The following is a 19,658-nucleotide window of genomic DNA, read 5'->3' as shown; positions in this document are numbered from 1 at the left end:
TTGGTGGGAAGGTAAATTGATACAGCCACTATGGAGAACAGTATGGCGGTTCCTTTCAAAACTAAAAATAGAATTACCGTATGATGCAGCAATCCCACTACTGGGCATATACCCAGAGAAAACCGTAATTCAAAAAGACACATGCACCCCAATGTTCGTTGCAGCACTATTTACAATAACCAGGTCATGAAAACAACCTAAGTGTCCATCAACAGACAAATAGATAAAGAAGATGTGGTACATATATACAATGGAATAATACTCGGCCATAAAAAGGAATGAAATTGGGTCATTTTTAGAGACATGGATGGACCTAGAGACTGTCATACAAAGTGAAGTAAGTCAGAAAGTGAAAAACAAATGTCATATATTAACGCATATATGTGGAATCTAGAAAAATGGTACAGTTGAACCGGTTTGCAAGGCAGAAATAGAGACACAGATGTAGCGAACAAATGTATGGACACCAAGGGGGGAAGGTGGGGGTGGTGGGGGTGTGGTGGGATGAATTGGGAGATTGGGATTGACATATATACACTAATATGTATAAAATAGATAACTAATAAGAAACTTCTGTATAAAAAATAAAAAATAAAATTAAAAAGTCTTCTTTAATTTCTTTCAGCAGTGTTTTATAGTTTTCAGAGTATAAGTTTTATACTTCTTTTGTTAAATTTATTCTTAGGTGTTTTATTCTTTTTGATGCTATTATAATTGGAATTTTTAAAAAATTCTTTTTTTAGATTGTTCATTGTAAGTGTATAGAATACAATTGGGTTTTGTTTATTGATCTTGGGTCTTGCCACCTTGTTGAACTTATTAGTTATAATAGGTTTTAGTGAATTCTTTAGAATTTCCTATATATAAGATCATGTCATCTGCATAAAAGGTAGTTTTAATTTTTCTAGATGCTTTTTTTTTTTTTTTTTTTTTACTTACTTGCCCTGGCCAGAACTTCCAGTATGGTTTTGAACAGATGTGGGAGAGCAGATATCCCTGTCGTGTTCCTGAAATTAGAGGGAAAGCATTCAGTCTTTCACCATTAGGTATGATGTTAGCTTTCGGTGTGTTGTGTCTTGATTTCACTGACCTCAAAGTATTTACTCATTTTCTTTTTTCAAGTTGAGGAAGTTATCTTCTATTTCTAGTTTGTTGATTGTTTTTATCATGAAGGGGTGTTGGATTTTGTCAAATGCTGTCTCTGTGTCTGTTGAGATGATCATATGATTTTTGTCCTTTATTCTACTGATAACAGGGATTAATTTTCAAATGCTAAACCAACTTTGCATTCCTGGGATAACACTCAAGCCATAATCTTGGTGTATAAACCTTTTAATATGTTGGTGAATTTAGTTTGCTGGTATTTTGTTGAGGATTTTTGTATCTATATTCAAAAGAGATATTTGGTCTGTAGTTTTCTTTTTTTGTGAGGTCTTTGTCTGATTTTGGCATCATGGTAATAATACTGGTCTCAGAATGAATTGGGAAGTGGTCCCTCCTGTTTTTTGGGAGAGTTAGTGAAGAACTTGTATTAATTATTTTTTAAATATTTGGTAGAATTCACCATTGAAGTCATCAGGCCTAGGCCTCATAGGCAGTTTTATGATTACTAAATCAGTCTTTTCACTTGTGATAGGTCTATTCAGATTTTCCATTTCTTTTTGAGTCAGTTTCAGTAGTTTGTGTCCTAGGAATTTTTACATTTCATTTGTCGTGTAATTTGTTGGTATATAGTTAGTCATAGTATTCCCTTATAATCCTCTTTATTTCTGTAATGTCAGTACTAATGTCCCTTCTTTTGTTACTGATTTTAATAATTTGAGTTTTCTTTTTTTCTTGGTCAGTCTAGCTACAAGTTTACCAATTTTGATATTTTCAAAGAATCATCTTTTGCTTTGTTGATGTTGCCTATTGTTTTTCTATTCTCCATGTCATTAATTTCCACTCTAGTCTATTATTTCCTTCCTTCTACTTGCTTTGGGTTTATTTTGCTCTTCTTTTTCCAGTGTCTTTAGGTGGAAGTTTAAGTTATTGATTTGAGATCTTTCTTTCTTTAATATGGGCATTTACAGCTTTACATTTCCTTCTAAGCACTGCCTTAGCTGTGTCCCATACATTTTGATATATATATTGTGTCCTCATTTTCATTCATCTTAAAGTATTCTAATTTCCCTGTGGTTTCTTTTTTGACCCATTGGTTATTTAGAAGTGTGTTGTTTCATTTCCACATATTTGTGAATTTCCCGTATTTCTCTCTGTTAGTAATTTCTAATTTCATTCCATGTGGTTGGATAACATACTTGTTTGATTTCAATTTTTTTTTAAACCTTTGAAGCTTGTTTTATGGCCTAGCGTATGGTCTATCCTGAAGAATGTTCCATGTGAACTTGAGAAGAATATATATTCTGCTGTTAAAAACTCTAAGTCATGAGGGTTCAGCTGGTGCTCTTTGGGTCACCACTGGCTCCCACATCTGATTATATCTTTGATTTTCTGCTTTTGTTTCATTTTTGGCCTCTAAGGATTCCTCTTTATTGCCAGATCAGTAATTTACTTTAAAAGATGTTTTTCATGTTTAATCCAGTAAAAAAGATGTTTTATATTGGAAGGTTTATTCAGGATGTCTTATTCCATCATATTGCTAGAAATAAGTTCTGTTATGCTATTCATTATTGTCCCCATCTTTGAAAATCATTCATGCTCTTTACAAAAAACAATTCCTGTCTCGGGATTGGTGCCTGCATGTTGAATAGGGATATTCTGTTTTAGATGGTGATTTGATAGATAGGTACACTGTTATCACCTATGAATAAATTCAACAAGTAATATATAAGATGTATGTGAGGAAAACTTTTCTAAAAGAGATCAAAGAAAACAAATAAATGGAGACAATAATTTTTCCTTGATAGAAAGACTGAATATAGCAAATAGGCTCCCTAATTCTTCCTAAATTGTAAAGAAGTTTAATGCAATTCCAATAAAGTTTTCCATAGATTTAAATTAATGTCTTGGTATTTTAAATGAATTTATAGAATATCAGCTGGAAGGATAAACAAGAAAGATATTAAATTCTTAATAAAATATGATTAATAAAGAGAGACTGGCCCTATCAGATGTTAAAGCAAATTAAATCTGTGTTAACACTGTTGCACAAATATATAGTCAGACAACTAATACCTTGAAACAGATTCTTACCTGAGCATAACTGATACCAGAAGGTCACTTAAATTAAATCTATTTAAATTGGGGACCAAATTTTCATAAATAGTTTCACTAGAACTTTAACTTAAAATTTTTTGCTAAGATTACAAAGAAAACTTTCTATATAACATTGTTAACTTATAAATATTTTAACTCTTAGAAATATTTTTTGACAAAATTATTTGAAACATGGAATGATAATTTTTACTTCATGTTGTCTGTTCCATAATCAAATCATTTTACAAAAGATCCCAGACTTCATCCATTTTTGTAAGGGTATCTTCTAGTCAAATCATTCCCTTATGCGCTTCTTGTATCATTGTCTTTCTGTTCTTGGCAACTTTCCTTTAATTGCTAACTGGACTGACTGACACATTCTATGGCTATGCTCATGATTTGAATAGTCTTCCATCATCTTTATCAATTTCATGAAATACTACATATTTGTGAGACTTGCAAGTTCACTTTGTAGTGAATTTTCATTGCACTTGCATTGTGTTTTTGAACGACAATCTGCAAGACGCTGTCAAAGACAGACATTAATGTAGGAGGTATTGTAAAGTGGGGAAGAATGTTTGAGGAGGGATTGACTTTTTCTTTTTTTTTTTTTTTGGCTGCACCATGCGGCTTGTGGGATCTTAGTTCCCCAACCAGGGATTGAACCCCCACCCTCAGCAGTGAAAGCATGGAGTCTTAACCACTGGACCGCCAGAGAATTCCTGGGATTGACTTTTTAAAGAGCACTTTTTGTAAGAGTATTTTATGATTCATTATCATAACAGTATATGGTTAATGGATACTTGAATTACGAAGATACTCTGATATATAAGAATTCAGTATATGATAAAGATTGGCTTTAAAAATTAGTGGAAAAAGTGGATCATTCAATAAAAGTTTTAAAAAATTAAGAGCAAAAGTTAGAGCCCTAATATACCAGGGCCAGAGCCTATGTTTCCTGCAACTTGTGTTTCCTTAGAAGAGGCACAGACCCTTTGGCTTGTAGTAACTTAGAATATTTTAATGACCAGATACTTCCACACTGTGGAAGTCACTCAATTTCCTCATACTAACTTGACTGAGAGGATTCTCTCACAAAAATTTCGTATGTCCCAATAACACAACAAACATTCAGGTTACTTTGTTCAGTGCTCTCTTTTTATTTGACAGTCACAGTCAGGCTTCTCTCCATCACTACCAGCATCTGATTTATAGACCCTAGTACCATACTGGAGAAGGGTTCCTTTCAGAGGGACGTGATAACTGACAGAAATATTATGGACTTCCCAACTGATGTGCCACAAATGGTTACAGATGCACCATTTACATGTAGCCTTTAGAGTAGCACTAGGACTTGGGAGTGGTGGAGCTCAAGGCCTAGTGACCTCTGGTAGGCTGTTAAGTAGCCTCCTCCATTTAACCAGGGCACTGTACAATGATTATCCTTTTCTTTCAGTGCCATGAAGTAAAAAAGGTTTGGAGAGCACTGTTCTAAGCAATTAGCTGGAAACAATGAGAACGAGAATAATATGCAAACATAGAGTCATTTGGTTTAGGGAAGAGAATGGTAGATTGTAGCAGAGAATGGATAAGGGGGCAGATTAGATGTTTTCTTTTTGAATTCACTTCAGTTCTGTTTTCACGTTAGATTTTATATCATCAATATGGTATCTACAGTAGTTTCAGTCTTCTGTGTTTTCACTTGTAAAGAGTCTTCTATGCATACCCAGATAAATTCCAGGAGGAATAAAGAGTTGAGAAATAGTCACAAAATAACTAAGAAAAAAATCAGAGGAAAACATTTGATAGAGGGTTAAGCACAGAAACAAAGAAAGAAACCATAAAGAAACATGTTTGGTTATATTAAAATGATCAGTACATCCAAAAAGTCTAAGAACAAATGAAAAGACAAGGAGATTGAAAGATGTTAGCACTATATGTGATTTGCAATAATATTCTACAAGTAAAAATTATTCTAACATAAAAAGACTAACATCCCAATAGAAAAATAGTCAAATGACATCAGGAGATGACCCACAAATGAAGAGCTGCAAATGGCCAACAAAAATATGAAACAGCCACAGATATAAATGCAAATTAATCAACAATTGAGAAAGTTTTTTTTTACATATGAAACTTTACAATTTTTCTTAAGTTTAGGGAAAGTAGGCCCATTATATTAATGCTGGTAGTTGTGTAAAGTGATGAGCATTTCTGTAGGTCAATTTGGCAATACATAGTTTTGCCAATAAATTTTGAAGTCCAATAAATTTTTAGGAATTCTGAAGAAATTATCAGGATGACATGAAGATATGAAAATGATGTTCATTACAGCTTTATTCTGTAATAGAAATTAGAAGCAATTGAAATCTACAAAAATGAGAATAAATAATGAAATATGGATTATCATATGAATCATGGGCAATCATTAAAATAATGTCTTTGAGGAATACTTAAGGTGTGGAAAATATTGTCTATGTGTTTCTTAAGTTGCATAATCATTATTTCAAATATACTGTATTTCATCTAAGATACTGTTAGTTGGAAGAGGCAACATTTTCTCTGGCACTAAGTAAGAAAGGAAAACAACAATAAAAGTAACACCAAAGATGTGGATTCTGATAGAAGACCCTACCATAAAGCTAGAACAACCTGAGTCAGGGTAAATGTCCCATCTGGAAGGGGACCGCAAAAGAACCAGCTGATCCTCATTCAGACTGGTTTCAGTTCCTTCCACCAGCACGGTGCAAAAATCTGCAAGCAAAGAGAATTTACAGTGTTTACAGTTAGTAGTTCCCCAGATAAAAGCAAACATCAATTCCCTGGCAGAAATGGGAAGTAATGCAGGTTAGACAGCAATTTTTTTTCTTTTATAACTTTGACAGTGATTTTTTAAGACACCATGTATTCTAAAATGAATTTCTATAAGAGCTGTTAAAAGTGAAAAATTATGTATCTAGAGTGAAAGAAATATATCTTATACATACTATTGGAGGGAAATACTCCAAGATTTAGCAGTGAATTCCAATCTGTTAGATTACATATGTATTTTACAAAATTTCTCCACAAATATTTATTACATATATATATATTTTTAATTTTATTTATTATTTATTTATTTATTTATTTATTTATTTTTGGCTGTGCTGGGTCTTCGGTTCGTGCAAGGGCTTTCTCTAGTTGCGGCAAGTGGGGGCCACTCTTCATCGCGGTGCGGGGACCGCTCTTCATCGCGGTGCGCGGGCCTTTCACTATCGCGGTGCGCGGGCCTTTCACTATCGCGGCCCCTCCCGTTGCGGGGCACAGGCTCCAGACGCGCAGGCTCAGCAGCTGTGGCTCACGGGCCCAGCTGCTCCGTGGCATGTGGGATCTTCCCAGACCAGGGCTCGAACCCGTGTCTCCTGCATTAGCAGGCAGATTCTCAACCACTGCGCCACCAGGGAAGCCCTATTACATATATTTGAATGCTTACCTTAATTAGGATTTCCATAATTGTCTTTACTTTATCTTCTTAACTTGATCTCCTCTGCTAGTATATTTTGAATCACTACCAACCTTTGGTAATGAAGCTCAGACATTTTAGACTTTTTACAGCACTTTGGAAAAGGCTATGTTTATTTTGGTGGCAGATCTGTGGGTTGTTACTGTTAGCAGGATATAAAAGGTCTTCCAAACACTGGATTCCTGTATTGAGAGAGGGGGGAAAAAAGGAGGCGTGGTTTAAGAGCACAGTCTGTGGAGTGAGAGAACCATGTTCACATTTCGACTTTAACACATCCTGGTTGTATGACCTTAGGCAAGTCACATAGTCTAAGACTCAATTTCCTCATTTTTAAAACAATGATTATTATGCAGTTGAGAGAATTAAATGAAATAATGTAAAATGCTGTCATATATCCCTGTCACCATCTCTAAATCAGGCTCTATGAAATCAACTACTTGATAATGTGATTTATTTTTAACATCCCTTTGTTTTTCATTGTTGCCACCCTTAACAATGCTCACACATAAGAGAGACCTTGGAAAATCTATAATCTCTTCAGTGCCTCCTTTTTGAAATGATATATTTCCTATTCCAGCAAACAGAGAAAGGGAGTGGACTGATTAACATAACTTTGATGCAGAAACCAAACAGAAAGGGAAAATTTATAGGGCAAGCCCCCTGAATAAATGCAAAAATCCCAAACAAACCAAAATGGTCAGCAAGCCAAATTGCAACATCTGAGTAAGAAGTACATATCATGACCAAGTTGGATTTATTCCAGGAATGCAAGATTAGTTTGACATTAGAAGACCAATGTAACTTGTCCCACTAACAAAATAAGTGAATTTAATATCATCTCAGATAGATGCAGTAAAACCATCTGATAAAATTCCACATCCATATATCCTTTCATAGAAAAGTAATTCTTAGCAAAATAGGAGTAGAAGGGAACTTCCTAAATCTGATAAAAGATATTTACCAAAAATCTAAAGTAAACATCATATTAATGGTGAATTCTCTGGTATATCCTGACTGGGTGCAGTTTTGAAAGCCCAGAAGTTTTGACATCTTCCTTTATGTCTAAAACTGGTTGTTCTTCATCATTAACTACTTTTGTTCTTTCGAAACTAATGTATTCTCCCTTTTTATTTGACTTTGAAACAGTATACCTTGTTAGTTTTTCATCTCTCCTAAATTACTCATTTTTAAATTAGTTTTGCCCAACTATTGTGTCCAAAAATTATTTTTATGCTCAGTACTTCTACTTCAAAGAGGCAGAAAATCTAAATGTAAATTTCTTTTTCTCAATGTGAGTAACATTGAGATTAAGATCCTGATTATGACAGCGTTCAAGAATTATCATCAGTGGAACTAGGGTAGTGTCAGTCATTAGAGTGATGTCAGCCTGACTGGAAAGGATCAGTTGTGATTCACCAACAGAAGACATTAAATCTTGAAAATGATTGTCCAAAATCAGTCCTGTGTTATTGCAATGTTCCTTAATGTGACTCTAAATATATAGGCTGGTATAATCTTTTAACAGTAGGAGTCTTACAAATTAATTTTATGTGGTATATATCTGGTATCATTGAGGCTCTGTTGTGTGGTGTAGATCCCTGGAAGATAACAGGAGCAATAGGGATGAGAAAGAAGCAGACAGTGAAGAAGAGAGACTGGTTATGAACAGTAATGTGGGTTGTTGAATCCTGTTTGCACATTCAGAGAGCTAGCCATGAGTCTTGTTGATTGGCCACTCATTCTGCTATTCATCGTTATGAATTCTACATTGTTTCACATTTAAATAAACCACATTTCAATATATCCCATTTAAATAAAACCACATTTTCAAAAGTTGCAATGTATCATATCTAAGTAAAAATGCCTAATTATATAAATTTTCATTTTCATTTTCCACTATGCTTTAATAACATGGAAAAATCAAAATCACTTTTCTTGGTTTTCCCCAAGAACAGCTGAATATACTTAAAACACTACTTAGTTATCAAACAGAACCTTATACGTGGACATTGGTGGAATAAATATTGCCCTATGTAATTTAAATGTCTGGAGAAGAATGCTATTTTCATTATGTTCAGAAAAAAATATGTACTATAATAAAGTACAGTTGACCTTTAATATGGGTTTGAATTGCATGGGTCCACGTATATTCGGATATTTTTCAACAGTAAATACTACACAATTCGAGATTGGTTGAACTGGTGGATGCAGAACCGCAGATAATAAGGAACCCAGTATAGGTAGGGCTGCCTATAAGTTATACTTGAATTTTTGACTGCACAGAGAATTGCCACCCATAACTCCTGTATTATTCAAGGATCAACTGTATTTCATAAAGTGTATCATACTCTAGTATTAGATTAGGTACAGAAAATTCCCATTTACCTGGAGTAATTTTTTAAAAAATTAATATTCCACTTACCTAGGAGTTATAACCTGATTTAAAAATAACCAAATTTCAAGGAATACAACAAAATATTCACAGCGTTAAAACTATGGGGAGATTAATCACTGATGACTCAGGAAGCAACTCAGAATCTTTCAGTGCCTCATTTCAAAACTTATTATAAATCAAAAATTGTAGTTATTTGAGTTTCCTGTAAAGGTCATGAAAGCTGTATTATGTATACTCTCATGTATTTTCCTGTAATCCTTGCCACCATTCTTATGGGCGTTATAGAAAAAAGAGCTCGAAACTTATCCTCCTCAGTTGGAAAGTAGACATGAAAATTACTCTTGTTATTCTAAACCAGAGAAAGGTCTGTGGAACACCTGTCTTAGAATCATTTGGGGTACTTGTTAGAAATGCAGATTCCTGAATCCCTCACCAGAACTGCTGAATCACTGTGTCTGGGAGAGATCCCAGGATAGTAACAAGCTCTCCAGGTATTCTGATATTTAAGTTTGAGACCCATCGCCACAAGACTTCTGAATATGAGATATCAACCTTGGGAGAATTATCAGTGCTAATTCCTCCCATGAATGTTGATATAGGAAAAAGTGACAAAGATTAAAATGGGTGTGCTACTTCCCACAGAGTACAAGAACAGGAAATAATATGTTCAGCCATTACACCAAAGGAATTTTAGAGGCAAAGTTGGAAACAGCTCAGAGCTATTTCCTGCATGTTTATAACATCATTGCTTACATAATGTATAGATTTTTCCAATGTTTTTTTCCTTATTGCTGTGAAGTGACATGAAATTAGCTGAGCATCATTTGTTTCCTTTGGAAAATGTTTTTATTGTTTTAATGTTTTGCTTTTACTTCAAACACTCTACTAAGTGTTCCTTTAGGATTTCTTTCCACTAAATATCTTGAGTTTTCAGACCTTTGGTTGTGATATAGTTATATGTTTTCATTTCAGTTCTAGTCATAATTGTTACCACTGGGAACAGAATATAATGGTTTTTAGAAGGAACTAACTTTTTAATTTTTATTTCACTTTACACAACTGTGGAAAGTTAAATGGCTAATAGTTTTATTTGGTCTATTTGTTTTCTCTGTGAGCGTTGAACATACATAAATTCTTCCTTAACCATCTCCCACCTTCCCCTTCAAACCTCGTGCCCCTCTCCCCCATCCCCAGTTTAAAAGAATTGGCCAACAGCATTCATTGAGCACTCATCACACTATGGGGAGTCACAAAAGAAGAATATAGGCTCCTTCTCAAAGTTCTCTATTACTGTTAAGAGTTCAGTCAGTATCCAAGTCCTGCAAAGTCTTGCTCCATATCTCTACTACCCCCAAATTTGCAAAACTCACTTTTGCTCAGGGACAGCCTTCACCAAGTCACGGGCCAATCATAAGGTTTGGCCTTACTTTCTCCTCCACCTGTCTTCTCCAAAATGCTCTCCAGAGGTGTGGGCTGTGGGCTTTTTGTGGTCTCCAGCTTCACTGTGAGCTGTTCTTGGGTACTGCTGATCATCAGTTGTGAATCCTAGTCTGCCGCTATACCTACAAGAGAAGTGAAACCAGACCCCTTTCTCCTTGCTGTCATGACTTTTCTGCCTCCACAGAGTGAGACACTAGGACATGGTGAAGGTCATTTCAGAACAGAATTACAAAGTAGAAGAGATAAGGGTTAAAGTTTTGCAGCTCTATTTTGCAGTCAAATGCTCTACCACTGAGCTATACCCCCCAGCTCTATTTTGGATTTTCACCTGTATTACCCAGGAGATGAGAAGACCTTAAAGGCCTTAAGCTTTTAGATGGAGAAAGTCACCTTGAATGCTCCTGCCTGTCCTGCTTTCGGGTTTGTAATATCACCTCAAATGGATTTCCTTCTTTGAATATTTCAACTGTTCCTACTTCTCCACTGAAAGGGACCTCGTTGTTTAAACTTCTTCCTTCCCACTCATACCATACACTGTCCAATCAAGTAAGACCACAGGCTTGGGCTGCATAGGGAAAAAACTTCCCTGCCCAGTCTCACGTGCACACGTGTGTGTGTGTGTGTGTGTGTGTGTGTGTGTGTGTGTGTAGGTGGCGGATGATGGACAGACTGTGGGTCCTCCAATTCATGTTTCTGTCCAGGGCAACTGTGAGCCAGTGGTTCTTTTGCTAATTAGCCCATACATTAAACACACATGTGCACACACACATTCAGGTAGATTGTACTGGACAGTACGAAACTCATATATGGAGAATAGACTATAACCACAATATTAGTAACTCTCATGCCCTGTCTGGGAAATAAATAGGTCTGTGAAGAACTGTTTGATATCTTTATTGATCTCTTCAGGATCCACAAAAGAGCTGGACTAGCTCTTAATGACTCTGTCCTTTTCACAGTGGTCACATTGTACCCATTGTTTTGTTTGTTGTTTCAGAATCTGCCCCAGAAACATGGGGATGAGGGTAAGAATAAGTTCACCGGTTTCTCTCTAGGGTTGCCAGACTTAGTAAATAAAAATACAGGATGCCCAGTTAAAATGGAATTTCAGATAAACCATGAATAATGTTTTAGTGTAAGTATGCCCCATGCAATATTTAGGATATACTAAAAAATTATTTGGTGTTTATCTAGAATTCAAATTTATCTGGGCATCCTGCATTTTATCTGGCAACTATTCTTATCACATCTCCTTGTTCATCTCTAGTCTCACGGCTACCATCTTAGACTAGGGGCTCTCATTACCTCAAGCTTGGGTTTCTGCATCTGCCTGAGTTGCCTTTCCAACACTGCTATCCTCTTCTGATCTGCCCCATAGCCTGCTACACACTAATTTTTTTTTAGATGATACTTTCATTAGGTTTCTCTTCCACACAAGAAATTACGACTCCTATTGCTTTCCAAAGTGATTTTCGATCAGTGTGCAATTGTATACCAAATTTTGTGGGCTTGTGTGTATGCATGCATTTTCCTTAGAGGAACTTTTTTTTTTTTTAAATTGGGATCTCAAGGAGGTATCTTCAAGATACATAGAGAACTGTGGCTTATACAAAGAAACAAAAGTAGGTGAATTTAGAAAAATGCACCTCGCCTCAATCATGACTTTTGCTTTAGATATCAGTAGTTTGAAAGCTCCCTCATTATATCATTCGACTTCCATCAACATCTTGAAGAACAGGCAGAGCAGGTATTATTTCATTTTAAGGATAAGGTAACTAAATCCCAGAGCTGTGAACTGTAAAATCATGCACAACTATCACATGGCATAGCCAGAGTTTGAAGAGAAATCTGCCAACTGCAAGTTTATTTCTCTCTCCGCTTTTATGACCACCAGCTTTAAAAACTATAAAAGCAACATCTGTACAATACTTTAAGCAACAGTTTTTAAACCACTTTGTATATATTTGAGCCTCACAAAAGTTCCTCTCCATCTCTGAAGAGATGTCTTTATTCCCACCTGTCTGATAGACCTTGTCACTTACACACCACAAATATTTGGTATTTGGCCATTTGACCTATAGGGATAGCTTTTCACTGTGGTTACAACGGTAGAATGTACCTGTATTCCATGCTGTTATTCCTCAGATATCTAGACACTATCTTTTAGGGTAAGTTTCAGAGTCGATTTATAAGTCACAAAATAAAATCATTTTTAATATTTTATGTTTACTCATTTAAAGCATAAAAAGGATATAACTTTATTTGGTATTCATCTATCCTATTTTGATTCTAAATAATTTCTTTTTCCACACAGAATATATTCTAAGTATATAAATTGAAGAAAGAAAGAAAAAAAAGCTTCATTTGCTTCCTAGGCCTCCATACTTGACTGATTTTCCTACTACCTTTTTAGCCTCACCTTCTCAGTGGCCCTGCTGGCATTTTTTTCTTTTTTTCTTTTTAATCAGTCCAGGGACTTCTCAGGATTTAAATATCATATATACTATCTGCAGCCCAGACATTCCCCTATATGTACAATTTTCATATTTAATGGTCTAGATGAACATTATCTTGTATGTTTAAAAGTCATTTCAAACTTAACATGTCCAAAACTGAGCTTCTAATATACTACCCCACCACCTACTTCTAAGTCATCCAGAGCTCAAGAAATGGCAATTCTGTAATGCTCAGAAAAAAAAAAAAGGAGAAAAAAGTATAGAGACATTCTTAACCTTTCTTTCACACCCTACACTTGGTCTGTCAGCAAATCTTCTGGGCCGCTTCTTCCAAATTTCTCTGCAATTTGATCACTTTTCACCACCTCCACTGCCTCCTTCCTACTCCAAAATCACCATTACATCTCACCTGGATTACTTCAAGACCCTCTAACTGGTCTCCCTTTCTGTCTCTGCACGCCTTAACAGAACAGCCAATGTAAGATCATGTCGCTCTTCTGCTCAAAACCCTGCAGTAGCTTCCCATCTCACTCACAATAAAAGCCAAAGTCCTTATAATGACTCAGGCCACATCTTCTAGTGCTCCCCGCCCATGGCCCCTTTTCACCCTCTTCTCCTCATCCAGCCTCCTGGATGGTCCTCCTACAGGGCAGGCCCGCCTCTGCCTTGGGCATGGCCTTTTCACTTGCTGTTCCTCCTCTCCTAGATACTGCATGGCTTCCTTCTTTCTTCCATGTCTTTAATGTTACTTCCCCAACACTTTCAGCAACCTTCCCTGCCTTATTTCTCTATCACTAACATACTAAATATTTTACTGGTTTGTCTTGTTCATTGTCTATCCAGCATATAGAAAGCATTCACTAAATATTTGTTGAATGAATGAAAGAATGCAAAGATGATTTTCCTGTGTTGAAGATATTTTTCAAAATGTATCATATATTTTGATGGCAATTCTAAAACTGGTTTTCACAAAAATAGTTTGAATAATCATATAAGTGTGTAGCCTTCTGATTACTTTGAGGAAGTTAAAAATATATTTGAAAACATAGTTACTATTAGTAACCTTGGGTATAAATATAAAAGGTAAATTTGAAGAAAATATGTGTTGACAGGATTACTAAATCTGGACAGACTTCCTTAAGAGGTGATTATGAATACAAGTGTAGGACTCTGAGCTGTGAAGAGAAACTATGAGTCATTTCAGACAGAGGAACTCCTATCAGATAAGGCTTAAAGGCAAAGAGTGGCTTTTGTGGTGATTGGAAGTTAGTAAGCAATGATCAAAGTTAATCACATTAGTACTATATTGATATTTATTAAGGATTTACCATTTGCTAGCATGGGGCTAGGGCTAAGCATCATGAGTGGTAGGTACCTTTATTTTCCCATTATACAGAGAAAAAAGAATATCAAGGCTTAGAGTAATTAAGTAACTTACCCATTGTCCCAGAAGCTTTAATGGCAACGGTAAAACTACTGCAGAAAATCCTGTAATGAAGCACCACTTTGGAGGGCAACATACCATTTCCCAGGAAGCCCAACACAGCCAGGGTTTCCTCTACCTCCTATTGGAGGCTCTTTGGATGAACAACACATGAAGGAGCTGGCTTGCAGTTAGGGATAAGTTGTGTGAAAAAAACACACCTTTAAACACTGGACACACACACCATGGTGTGAGATGCTCTCGATATAAGAAGCATTCAGGAACAGACTGAGTGAAAGAGTAGAATCAAGTCTCCCATCAGAATCTTCCTGTACCTACGGACACCAAGGGGGGGAAGTGGCAGGGGTGGCAGGGGGGTGGTGTGGTGGAGGGATGTTGGGAGATTGGGATTGACACTAATACACTAACATGTATAAAATACATGACTAATAAGAACCTGCTGTATAAAAAAATAAAATAAAATTCAAAAAAAAAAATCTTCCTGTACCAACTTAAAAGTCCATTCTTGTCCCTCTCTCCCAGCCCCCTTATTCTGTGTGTGTAGTTGATTTTGCGTATGCCACTCCATGTAATACAATCGTGCCAAAAGCCAAGCGGCTTTGCTGGTCTAGAGAGGATTATTTAATTCTCTACAATATTGAAAGTCGTCTTGTTAAATATTTGGTACTTGTTGTAGCATATCCACAGCCAAAGCTGGTAGAATCAGGCAGCATGTCAATCATGGGAATACATTCTTCAAATCTCTTCAGAATTAATCAACAAAAGGGATGGCCTCAACTGTAAAATTAAAAAATACCGTTTGAGATGCGGGCGAACCATTTTACCAAGACAAGAAGGAAAATGCTCACTTTAATTCCGTCTTCCGCCTTTAATAAGAGTCCTTGTCATTTTAGTGTGTTTGGTGACTGGGGGCTGGAGGGGTGTCATGGAAGAGGAAATCCTTCTTCAGAATGAGAGAAGATGTTCTGTGTCTCTCTTAGCCAGTCAGCATTGACTCTGTGTCCCTCATGCTGCTGAGAAGAGCTCTCCTTAACTCTCTTCCCACCCTAGCTCCTTGCGGGCGGGGGCGTGCTCCCGTCAGTATAAAAGTGTTCTCAGCGCGGGTGAGAGTGACGACATTCTACCTCGCAGGATAGGAAAGCAGAATTTTGGGAGTTTGGATTGAGTGCAGTTAGAAAAACTTCCTTCTGGAGAATCTGTTACATCCTCCTAGGAGGTAATTAATTCCCTTACTTTCCAATTGATCACTATTGGTTTAGAACAATGGCACTTGATAACTGTTCGTTGAATTGAACTAACTTAGGGTTTCTCACCCTGCCTGAGGGCTTTTGAATAATATCTAGTCCGAATGTGTCCTTTCTCCTGTTTGCAATTGTTGACATCCACCCAAGGTGTTCCTTTGGGTATGTGGAGTGGGGACTGTCTCAAAGCTTTGCATAACGGCTGAGGGGATTTACTTAAAGAGTTGAGAATAGTATGTCGGAGAGACTGTAGCTTGAATGCCTGCCATATTTACAGACTCCCTTTGAAAGAGGCTGCCCCAACTGCAATGCCCTAAAAAGGCAGCAGCACAGTCTGTTTCTTTAGTACAGGTGACCATGTTGTGTAGCACGTGAGCCTTTCACCCTAGCTACAGCTGCAGAAGTAGGAGAGGACACCTGGCTCAGAGGTAGCCAATCCACAGGCTGCTCAGTGGCTTATGAGATAACCTCATACAAGAACTTTCCCCAAGAGGGACTGTGGTGATAGAATCAAACTCTCCCCGCTGGGGCATTTGATTATGAGCTATAGAGGAGAATTGGCAGCTGGTAGTGGGAGCCAGAGTGGAAAAGCTGTGGTTGTGCAACTTGAATTCTGCTGCGTTCTGAAGACATTTATGAGGGGTTGGGGCGGTGATGTGGTGGGGCTGGCTCATAGGGGCCCAAGAGCTGGTTGAGTACATCTCTCCCCAGCTTCGCCTCCAGAGACTCAGGTTGGTGGGAGTATTACACCCACATAAATTGGTTTTTGTTACAATTCAGGCCTCCTTCCTCCAGATCTGGTTGTTATATATTTACTAGCACACCACTGGGTTGGGGGAGGGATGGTATATAGGAAGCAAAGGAAAGAGTTACCTCCTCTGGGTCCTTTGTCTTACAAACAAACATTGTTTAAGATACTATGTTAACATGATTGTTATTAAGATTATAATAACAAAGAGAAAACATGTGAAATATATGATTTAAACTACAAAACTCATAGGAATGTGGTCAGAGGGTAGTAGCTTTCCTGTTTCTGGTGCCCATCAAAGGCACAGGCCCCCACCCCCGGGCCCACAAAGGATGACCTGACAAGCCGGTTAAGTCTCTGGTCTTATTTCCACATGTATTCTTTACCCCTATTACTTGAGGTAACCTGAGTGCACACCAGTTACTTAAAACCACAAGAGCCCAATGAATACAGTTTTTGAATACCCTGGTTTTTGTTTTGTTTTGTTTTTAATGTAGAGAAAATGGGGCAGATTAGTACAGTAAAAATATATGTGGACTTTGAAATGAGATTTGCATTCCAATACTACTTTACCCCTTCTTAGTAGCATAATTTACTTATCTATGCCTCTCCTTAGCTGTAAAATAGGGATAAAAAATAAAAAGCTCAAAGATATTTGGAAGAATTAAATGAAATACCATGTGTAAAACAACTAGCACAGTGTCTGGCACTTACTATATACTCAGTAACTTGTTCTTTTCTCCCCTCTTTAACATATTTATTCAAGCCTTTAGAACAGCTGCTGGTATTGCTGTCAAGTCAGCAGTTGATACAATTAATTAACCCTCCACTTATATTAACATGCAGTGGTATACTGCATTCTTTGTAATTTTATGTTTTTGTACTTAAGGTCAACTAAAATATTTTAAATATAGCCAAAATTATTACAGCCCTTTGAAACAAGCTTTTCTCTACACTTAGGGAGCTCCTATATGTCAGTCTACAAATGACTGTGCTCATTTTACTTTTGTTTTTAAACAAACATTTAAGCTATGGGCGGGACTTCCCTGGTGGTCCAGTGTTAAGAATCCACCCTCCAATACAAGGGACACGGCCTTCGATCCCTGGTTGGGGAACTAAGATCCCACATGCCGCGGGGCAACTAAGCCCGCGCGCCACAACTAGAGAGAAGCCTGCGCGGGGCAATGAAGAGCCCTGCAACAAAAGATCCTGCGTTCCTCCCGCCCGCGGCAGCCAAAAATAAAAGTAAAAAAAAAGAAAAAAAGAAAAACTATGGGCAAAGAATTATACTACACGTTGTGGGGGAAATGAATAAGAAAAGTGCTTATGTAATACAAAATATACAAAAAAGAGGAAAGGGAGAGACTGCTTACAGAGTTTCCTGAATACCCCCTTTAAGATACCCAGCTTCTAGATACTTAAGTTGAATAATAATGCCATGTGTCTCTTTTTTTTTTTTTTTTTTTTTAACTTTTTTTGGGTTAATTAATTAATTTATTTATTTATGGCTGTGTTGGGTCTTCGTTTCTGTGCGAGGGCTTTCTCTAGTTGCGGCAAGTGGGGGCCACTCTTCATCGCGGTGCGCGGGCCTCTCACTATCGCGGCCTCTCCTGTTGCGGAGCACAGGCTCCAGACGCGCAGGCTCAGTAATTGCGGCTCACGGGCCCAGTTGCTCCGCGGCATGTGGGATCTTCCCAGACCAGGGCTCGAACCCGTGTCCTCTGCATTGGCAGGCAGATTCTCAACCACTGCGCCACCAGGGAAGCCCCCATGTGTCTCTTAAATCCCTAATTTACTGTATTACATTTTATTTACTGTTAGTTTACTTAGGTCATCTGCCCTTTGTCTCGTTATCACTGCGAGTACATTGAGGGTGAAATCTGCCCATTTGCCAGTAATAATTCACTGGATGTGGTGTTTCTCAGTACCAGATGATTTAAGGGGAACCACTTGCAAAAGGACTGGTTTTTGGCATATGGGCCTTAATACTTTGCCAGAATTGAATTCGTTTTGAAACAAAGTTGCTAATTTTCAAATATAGCATTTTCAAACAAATAGTGTGATGTACAAATTACCGTACTTTAGGTCATGTTAGAATAATCCACACTCTAAATCTGTTTGACTTTTACCCCTTAAGTATTTTGCATCAGTGAATCATTTCTGTAGCATCTTAAAATGGTCACAAGTAATTATATAACATCCTACATCTCCAGGGCCTGTTCCATTAGTGCCAGTAAAAAAAAAAAAAAAAAAAAAAAAAAGTAGTAATTAGACATAATTATGTCCTCTTGAAAAGCTAAGGGTCATTTGGCCTTGATTACTGGAGGAGTTATCAGTGCCAGAGAAAAGTCAGGCAACTATTGGCTTAGGCCTGTAATTAAACATCGGGGACTGACATTTCTGGTCGTCAGAGGTAGTACCTTTTGAATAAATTTCACCACTGCCCTTCAGATAAGCTACAAGAAATACAAAACTAATGTAAGGGGGATGAAGAGAGGCTGGAGGTGAAAAGAATGACAAATCTAAATATATATCAGCATTTAGCTAGTATGAAAAACTATTGTCAGCCAGTCTGCCTCAACTCCATATATGGTGTTCAGATATAAGTTTGGGGAGAGCCCGTTTGTAACTCTGGCTAAACACACACACACTCACCCTCCACACACACCTGGTGTAAAGGGCCCACTCACCTGGAATGCGGGGGGGGGGGTTATATATTATAATGCCTGTTCGTTTTGTATAGGATGGCTCACCTGAGTGTGTGCGTAACTGGCAGTGCCGCTCCAGCCTCACCTGACCACACTCAAGAGAAGCACTTGCCAGATATTTGTATCCACTTACTCACAAAGCTCCCAGTTGATTAGGGGCATCGCAAGAGTCTTCTCAAACCCCTTAAATGTCTTCCCGCGGGTCCCTGGCTCGCTGTCGGTTCTCCTCGTGATGGTTCCTCTCTTTTCTACCCCTTCAGGGGCTTAGGCGGGACCCGTGGGTGGGATGCGCCGCTCTGCTCTTGGGCCCCAACACTGGAAAGGGATGCCCTCTGGCAGAGGGATTCCACCTCCCGGTTGCACTCGGCAGCCGGCGGCCTTGGGGCAGCCGCGGAGGAGGAGGAGGATTTGGAGGAGGAGGGAGTTGGCGGCCGCCGAAGCCCGGGCAGCGGGCCCCGTCCGCGGCGGGCGCGCTCCGCGATCCTCCCTCGCTCGTCTCCTATGCTCATATTTGGACTCGGCTGCC

General features: G+C 37.8%; 1 long non-coding RNA gene across 1 annotated transcript; it reads right to left on the bottom strand.

Annotated features, from left to right (window-relative positions):
* Window positions 1–4,334: 4,334 nt before the first annotated feature.
* Window positions 4,335–19,645, bottom strand: LOC103015662 (uncharacterized). Its single transcript, XR_450785.2, has 4 exons — window positions 19,266–19,645; window positions 10,466–10,657; window positions 6,671–6,882; window positions 4,335–5,952 (listed from the first exon to the last, which is right to left on the bottom strand). It is a non-coding gene; the product is annotated as an uncharacterized LOC103015662 (long non-coding RNA).
* Between the last annotated feature and the right edge of the window lie 13 nt (window positions 19,646–19,658).

The sequence above is a fragment of the Balaenoptera acutorostrata genome, chromosome 11, assembly GCF_949987535.1.
Source record: "Balaenoptera acutorostrata chromosome 11, mBalAcu1.1, whole genome shotgun sequence".
NCBI classification, from domain to species: domain Eukaryota; kingdom Metazoa; phylum Chordata; class Mammalia; order Artiodactyla; family Balaenopteridae; genus Balaenoptera; species Balaenoptera acutorostrata.
This window is presented reverse-complemented; position numbering and strand designations above follow the sequence as displayed.